Source organism: Cimex lectularius, unplaced genomic scaffold (genome assembly GCF_000648675.2).
Source record: "Cimex lectularius strain Harlan isolate CLEC.00 unplaced genomic scaffold, Clec_2.1 scaffold299, whole genome shotgun sequence".
NCBI classification, from domain to species: domain Eukaryota; kingdom Metazoa; phylum Arthropoda; class Insecta; order Hemiptera; family Cimicidae; genus Cimex; species Cimex lectularius.
In genome coordinates this window covers 384,617-391,817 of record NW_019392919.1, presented here as the reverse complement: position 1 = coordinate 391,817, position 7,201 = coordinate 384,617, and the positions used below count along the sequence as shown (strand labels likewise).

The 7,201-nt window shown below is 36.1% G+C and overlaps 1 non-coding gene across 1 annotated transcript; it reads right to left on the bottom strand.

Annotated features, from left to right (window-relative positions):
* Window positions 1-5,364: 5,364 nt before the first annotated feature.
* Trnav-aac lies at window positions 5,365-5,437 on the bottom strand. The gene has a single exon. It is a non-coding gene; the product is annotated as a tRNA-Val (tRNA).
* Between the last annotated feature and the right edge of the window lie 1,764 nt (window positions 5,438-7,201).

The window sequence follows — 7,201 nt, the reverse complement described above, 5'->3', positions numbered from 1 at the left end:
AAGTAAATCCGATATTTGTATGGTATGGTGATAAGGAAGCGTGTTTATGATCCCAAGGCACTGCAGCCTTCTGGCTTATTGTACCTTCCTAGTTCCTTAGTTCGGTGCAATAGACTCTATCCTTCTTCTTAGAAGTATCAGGTCATTGACTGTGCTGCTACAATTTCATTCTCTAAGTTTTTTCGTATGTTAGGTTGAATCTCCATTGAGCTGTTGCTTCGCATTTGAAGATGATATAGGTGGCTGTTTCCTCTTCCTCATTACACAATCTGCAGATGGGATCATCTTTGTATATGCCCATGTTGTGTAGATATTTTCTCATATGTCAGTGACCGGTTAGCCCTCTGAGTTTAGCCCTCTCCAGTTGCAGCAGTGATTTTGCGAGTTTTGGTGAGGGTTATTTTATAGTTATAGTTTACTATGTCTAGAACCGCTAGAGTTTATCCACTTCGCCTTTTGTTTTGTTTGGATCCATTCTGCGATCGAGGATTCTGTATTTGTTTTTGTTATACCAAGTATAGGTTTGGGGCCTATGTATGGTTTTGCGGATCTCTGGCCAGTCTGTCTGCTTTCTCGTTATCCAAAATTCCTCTATGCCCTGGTACCCAAGGATATCATCAGGTATGAAGATTTTGGATGCATTCACGACTAACGATGATGTGACGTTTTACACCCTAATGCTTGACTATTCCATCTTATGAGGATTTTTTTGCCAGTGTAACCTCTTTTAAGATTTTCCAGGGCACAAGCATTGATGGTATGTATTTCTGCTTGAAAGACCGAAGTGTACTTCCATAATGAGTTTGATTGCTCATGTTTTGGGCTTGTAAAATCCGTTATTAAAAATAAGGATTAACAAATCTTTTGTTTTTGGTTTGTATTTTCTATTTTGCTTTATCCAACTAACAAGAATATGTCGGGTAATATAATTAAAAATAACAGAATAAGAATAAATGACAAATATCCTAATTCAGTTTTGAGCAGTTTATTTTCACCGGATGGACGGATCGCTTGTAAAAGTGATAGGCATTAGAACATTTATGATGTAGATCGAAAAAGCATGGGCGAACATGTTTCCTCGAATTGCGATATTAAGGCCTTTTACCCTAATCGCCTCTTTCTCTACTCTAGAAGCCTTGCGACCGCTTCCGCACATGTTCTTTTATAGTAGCAATGTACCATCTGGCTCTCGATAACGTTTCATTTTATACAACCACTAATTCGACTATAAGGTCAAAAGGAGTCTTCTTTAAGAACCTTAAGCGGCCTATAGGCGGTCAATATTATTGTACAATATAGATTGCACAATAATTTGACGGTTGCCCCTTAACGTTCAATAATATTGTAAAAAATTTTGTTTGTACAATGAACTTTAATAGTTTGAAGGCGATATTGAAGTTTGTGCAATATTTTCCACTTGTTGATACTTCACAAACTGACTGATATTGCGCAATAATGCCAACAGACGGTGCAATATTTTCCAGGCTGTACAATATATTTTCAACTTTTCGTCAATCATGCAATGTATTGCACAAAATACAATTGTGCAATATTTATCAACTAGATGGTTAACACTTTTTAACAGATTCCAAAGCTTTGATCAAGCCTTGGTTTTTCCCGCTCCCAGGCATTCGCACCAAAAGTGAACACATTTATTCTTCCTTTTACTACTACGAAGCCTTCGGAGTCTGCGTTGCTCAGTTAGCAGTCCTACTATCGTTCTTGTCCTAATCCATCCTAGGTTTAGTAGAAATTATGGAGTTGGGATGTATAGGAAAGACAGCAGTATAAATGGTTTACTGGATGGGATCAAGATATGTCCAGTCAGAAATCCTATTATTATTCTTGTCCTAATGCTTAGGTAGTAACATAGGTTTAGTAGTTCAGTCGTTAGTTTCTACGATGGTCCTTGAATAAACCTTTTCGCTTACCTCTGTCCATGGATATTGTCCCATTGAACCGAGGATTTATTTTTAACCCACTGTCTGATGGATCTATGGTTTTGGTAATTTGGTATGCCGCAAAAGGGTTCAGGGACGACAGGTGTCGTGATTGAACTTTCCTTGGTGAATTTACCGGCCTTCTCGTTGCTTCATGTTTTGGTACCCGAACTAGAATAAAGTTGTTGATGGAGCTTTCATGCAATCCCAAACAGCTCTGGACTTCACTACCGATGAGGTAGTAGCCTTTTGAGCAACCTGGCTGCCCGGGTAGATCTTTTCTTTTACCGCCTAATCTCTCTGGCACATTGTTCAATAGACTCAGTCTTTGTCTAAAAGTCCTTGGTTTTTTCCGTAGATAACAGCTCCTGACTCGGTCTTGGAGCCATCATATAAGGATATAACCCGCTCTTCTTTGTTTTGGATTTTTTTTATCATGCGAATATGAAATATGAATTTTGGGCTCATGGATAGACAAGTGTTTTCGCCGTAAGGATTGTGGGAGATAAGATTTCAACCCCCCCACACTTCCGGACTCGTCGGCTGTTGGACAGAATTTTTTATTCGTCTTAGTCGTCGTCCTTAGCAATTTATGCAAGTCGTGATTCGTTCTGGAGTTCATTTTATTTTTTTATAATTATTTATTATTTATAACTTTATGAATTTTACTGTCGTCGTCTCGACATCGCTTCGACTGGTGAGGCTCCTGTGACATCTGCGTGGTGAAGGTCTCCGTCCCGAACCATCCTGGCTTTTCTGACCATTTTCCTCCTTGTATTCCCCTTTACCTCAATTGAATTAACCAGAATATCGTCACGCGAGGTGAGTCTGTTTTTAAGTTTTATAATTTATATTTTATTTTATTTTATTTCAATTTTAATATCCATACAGTCCACTCAATCCCAAGAAACTTGTCCGTCCGAAGTTCCTCCCGTTGCTTTGCTCCTTTCTTACGCGTTATTTATAGTCTATTAGCTTGTAGTTTATGGTTTTACCCTGTCCCTGGATAAAGATATGTAATAATGGTAAATTCAGGCGGTTTTCCAAGTAGAGATTAGGATTTTCTTAATCCCTTATGAACTTATATATTATTTATTTAGAAATCGTGAGACGCGGTCTGGTGTGATGTGGTTTCAGAAAAACATTTTCTTTATCGTGCCAACGTTTCGATCTTTATTGAGAACATCTTCCAGGCCTGGGATTTACAAACATTGTTTACATATAACAAATACATTTTAAATGTGGAAAAGTGAATTAATATAATTGTTATATGTAAACAATGTTTGTAAATCCCAGGCCCCGAAGATGATCTCAATAAAGATCGAAACGTTGGCACGATAAAGAAAATGTTTTTCTGAAACCTACATCACACCAGACCGCATCTCACGATTTCTAAATAAATACCGATCAACGGTCACTAATCACCACACACTTATATATTATCACGATAGTGTTAATAATGGACAGGTACATATTTTTGGTTAAGGCATCCTTAATTAGGGATTAGATCTTTTTAAATCTTTTACACCTTGAACATGTAAAATCATTATACTTTTAGCCGTAGAAAATAACCGATGTTGGTATAATTTATAAAACGGGTCATACGGTGAATAATTTATGTTAACACGTACATGAGAGACAGTAGAAGATACGAAAGAAACTCGTTAATTATTAACATACTAATTTATTTGATATTAAAAAACTATTCGCGTATGAGATTACCTCTGTCTTTCCGTTTCTTCTTATTCATCTCTTTTCCACCTCTCTAATGAGATATTAACTAAGTTTTAATCAAACATTGTTTGTGTACCACTAATTAATTTGAGAGTGCTGTTGTAGTTTTCATGCCCTTGGGATCTGATGAATTAATTTAGTGCTCGATTGGTCAAAGCTGCTAAATTTGAATAAACAACAGGGCGAATATTGTGAAAATGACCACGTTAGAGACTCGGATGGTTATTTTCTTTTTCAAATCCACAGCTGTGGTCGGTAATAATTGATGGCAAAATAGCATCTGATTAGAAAAGTTTTTCTTTGGATCAATTCTATTGCAGGATGACAGCAACAAAATACACTTTCACCCAAAGGAAACGGAAGGCTGGATTAAAGTAGAGGATAACAGGACCTTTAATATCAGGGTCGCAGCCGTGCTGAAATTATGTCGTGATTATTAAAACCAATCGTCTAAATTTATCAATACAGCCTCTTTTAATGTTGGGAAGTTAAGATAATACATGTAAATTGCCTACTAGTTAAAATTAGTTTAAAATAATTGCGGTAACATTGGCTAAAGTGATGAAATCAGACATATCTCGTATCCTCGATTCAAACTCAAGGCACTGGATTAAAATGTATTTGCATTTAAATTGTAACTGTAGCCGTTAATATAGGTGTCAATACGGCCACCCCTTTGCAAGGAATGCTTTAATAGCTTAAAGCCACAAGACAAGTTAATAATTGAATATTTGAAATTTTAATAAACTCCAATCATGCGATTTCTTCGAGGATTTCAACCGGTTTATGTGCCAGTTGGATCTGAATTTAGCAAATACTCAATAGCATAAAAAAAAAAGATTCTTGGTATATAATGGTATGGGGGAGGAAGGCAAAAGGGCCTTTGTTTGATCAAAGCGACCTTTAGACTCCTTTTATAAAATACAATATTGTACTATCCCAATTTTCTCCACTGGATAAGATAGAACATTAGGGATGGAGTATTTCCCATTTATGGGCTTCTTATTCGTACGGGAATTACGGAATTTAATTTCCAGTCTTACTTAATTATAAAAAATAAAATTTTTAACATATTTAAAAACTTGTATAAAGTCAGCTTTTGGAACATTACTGAAGAGACTGGTCACCTAGAAGCACGTGTGCTTTTAAATGAAGTGGTTATTTCTCCTACGTCGATCTTTAAATTTATCAAAAAATTAACCTTTGACCGCAAGGTAACACTACAGCGTTTTTTTAAAACGTTTTGAATATAAGCAACTAATAAACCACGACTGTTTATAACTTATTATATACATAACAATGTAGGTCGTAGGTCGTCGAGGAAGTCTTAATCATAAGTCAATTAATTAATATTTATGGAAGGTATTGGTTGAGATAAAAAAGTCAGTGTCACGAGCGGGATTCGAACCCACGACCTTCGGCTTGATACGCCGTTACTCTACCATTTGAGCTATCGTGACTTCGATCAGCTCGGACACTAACTTCCCATCTCAACCTCACCTCTCGAATTTTCCCTTCTTTTTTTGCCATTTTTCAAATATCGTGTAATCGGATTGGATTCTCGGCGACAAATGAAATGGCCACGGAGAGCTTTAGTGAAGTTTACTTCATTTTAATCATTCAAATTCAGTATTTTTCGTGGTCCGCTTGACCAATTAATTAAGGTTTTAAGTTGAGATAAAAAAGTCAGTGTCACGAGCGGGATTCGAACCCAGGACCTTCGGCTTGTTACGCCGTTACTCTACCACTTGAGCTATCGTGACTTCGATCCCCTCGGACACTAACTTCCCATTTCAATCTCACCTCTCGAATTTTCCCTCGTTTTTTTTTGTGCAATTTTTCAAATGTCGTGTAATCTATTTGATTCTCGGCGACAAATGAAATGGCCACGGAGAGCTTTCGTGAAGCTATACAGTTTAATTATTAAATCCATTCCAGTTCGTGGTCCGATTGACCAATTAACAAATAGACATCATTTTATTTATTCTATCCTTGCTGCTGGAGACAATCAAGATGGCCGATTGTTTTGGACGGCCGACTCCTATTTGTCTGGTGGTTCTGGGTTCGAATATTAGCCCACCCCGTGGGGTTTTAAATAAAAATGGTATGAGAATGTATTGTAAAGTGGTTAACCCTCGTCCGACCCCTAGCGAGTAATTGGACTTTAAGACCTAAAAGACACCTTCTACAGCAATTTTCAGAATGTGGTACAAGATATGGAAAGCACTGGATAATGTACAGAAAATGCAGGGAGCAGTTATTTGTTTGAAACGCTTTTTTTATTAACTCTTTCAATATATGCATAATAAGACATGTAAAATTTATAAGTAAGTTGATAATTAAATTTAATAAATTAACTAATTGCCATTTGAAGCTTTCAACAATAAAAGCTTAGCATAGACATCATTGATCAGGCTGGTTACAACATCCCATCAACTTGCGAACCCCCAGCGTAACTCCACAAAGCTTCTTATGTTCCATTTTCACCCCTAAGTACTAATCAGGTGGTAAAATAACTTTAAATTGCTGTCTCTACTATTAATCATATTCATTTCTAATATTTGTCAGTATCTGTAATAAATATTAAGGTGGAAAAGAGAGTTTATATTAACATTTCATTGTCCCTTTTCAAATATTTAAAAAAAATATCGATATTAATTTTTCAGGTTTTGTCTTCTCGAATCGTCTTTGGCCATGTTCTGGGGCAAGATCTAAGACTGAATTCTGGGTCAGTTTTTTTCAATTCATGGCTAGGACCTCAACTAGGGTGGTGAATTCGATATTCCTCCATCACCAATCAAACATAATGTACACCTAATTGAGGATCGATCAGGTACTCAATATTTTTCCAACAACTCTGTCAAATTACACAATTCATGTTAATACATTTAATCTCAATAAACACAAAAGGAGACTTCTAACAGTACTGTATATATATAGGTTCCTAGAAATATCGCAAAAAGGGCCCCAATCCTAAGCACAATTTTCATATCGGATGGTGTTCTTCTTCCCTGTATATGAAAACCGAGAGTTTTTTCTACTACCGAAGCTATATGTATGATTTGGACCAAAAGTAAATGTTTGTGTCAACCTGGAATAGCTATTTTTAATCCAGGGTGATCGATTCCGTAGATCAGCCCACAAGTTGATACTAATTGGATGAAAAACTCAACAACAAAATTCTATTACAACTTTAATTTACCAAATTATATTCAGTTTATGTTTGGTTTAACTGTTTTTAAAGGTCAAAGTTTCAACTCAATGGTCATTAAGTTAATCAAATAACAACCTATTTTAACACTTTTCAATCAATCATTTGCTGTGCTGGTAGGGTAAACATAATTTCTTTCAAACAGATATAAATCGGATGAAAATAGTTTTCCGAACAAAGAATAAAAGATCCAGAGTGTCTTGGATAATTGAACAACTTGCTCAACTTCGTACAAATGAAAAAAGGAAAAGTTCCAATCCTCCGAATGAATTCTTTCTCTTATAAATGATTAGAAAGTTGATGTTTGACATTATCG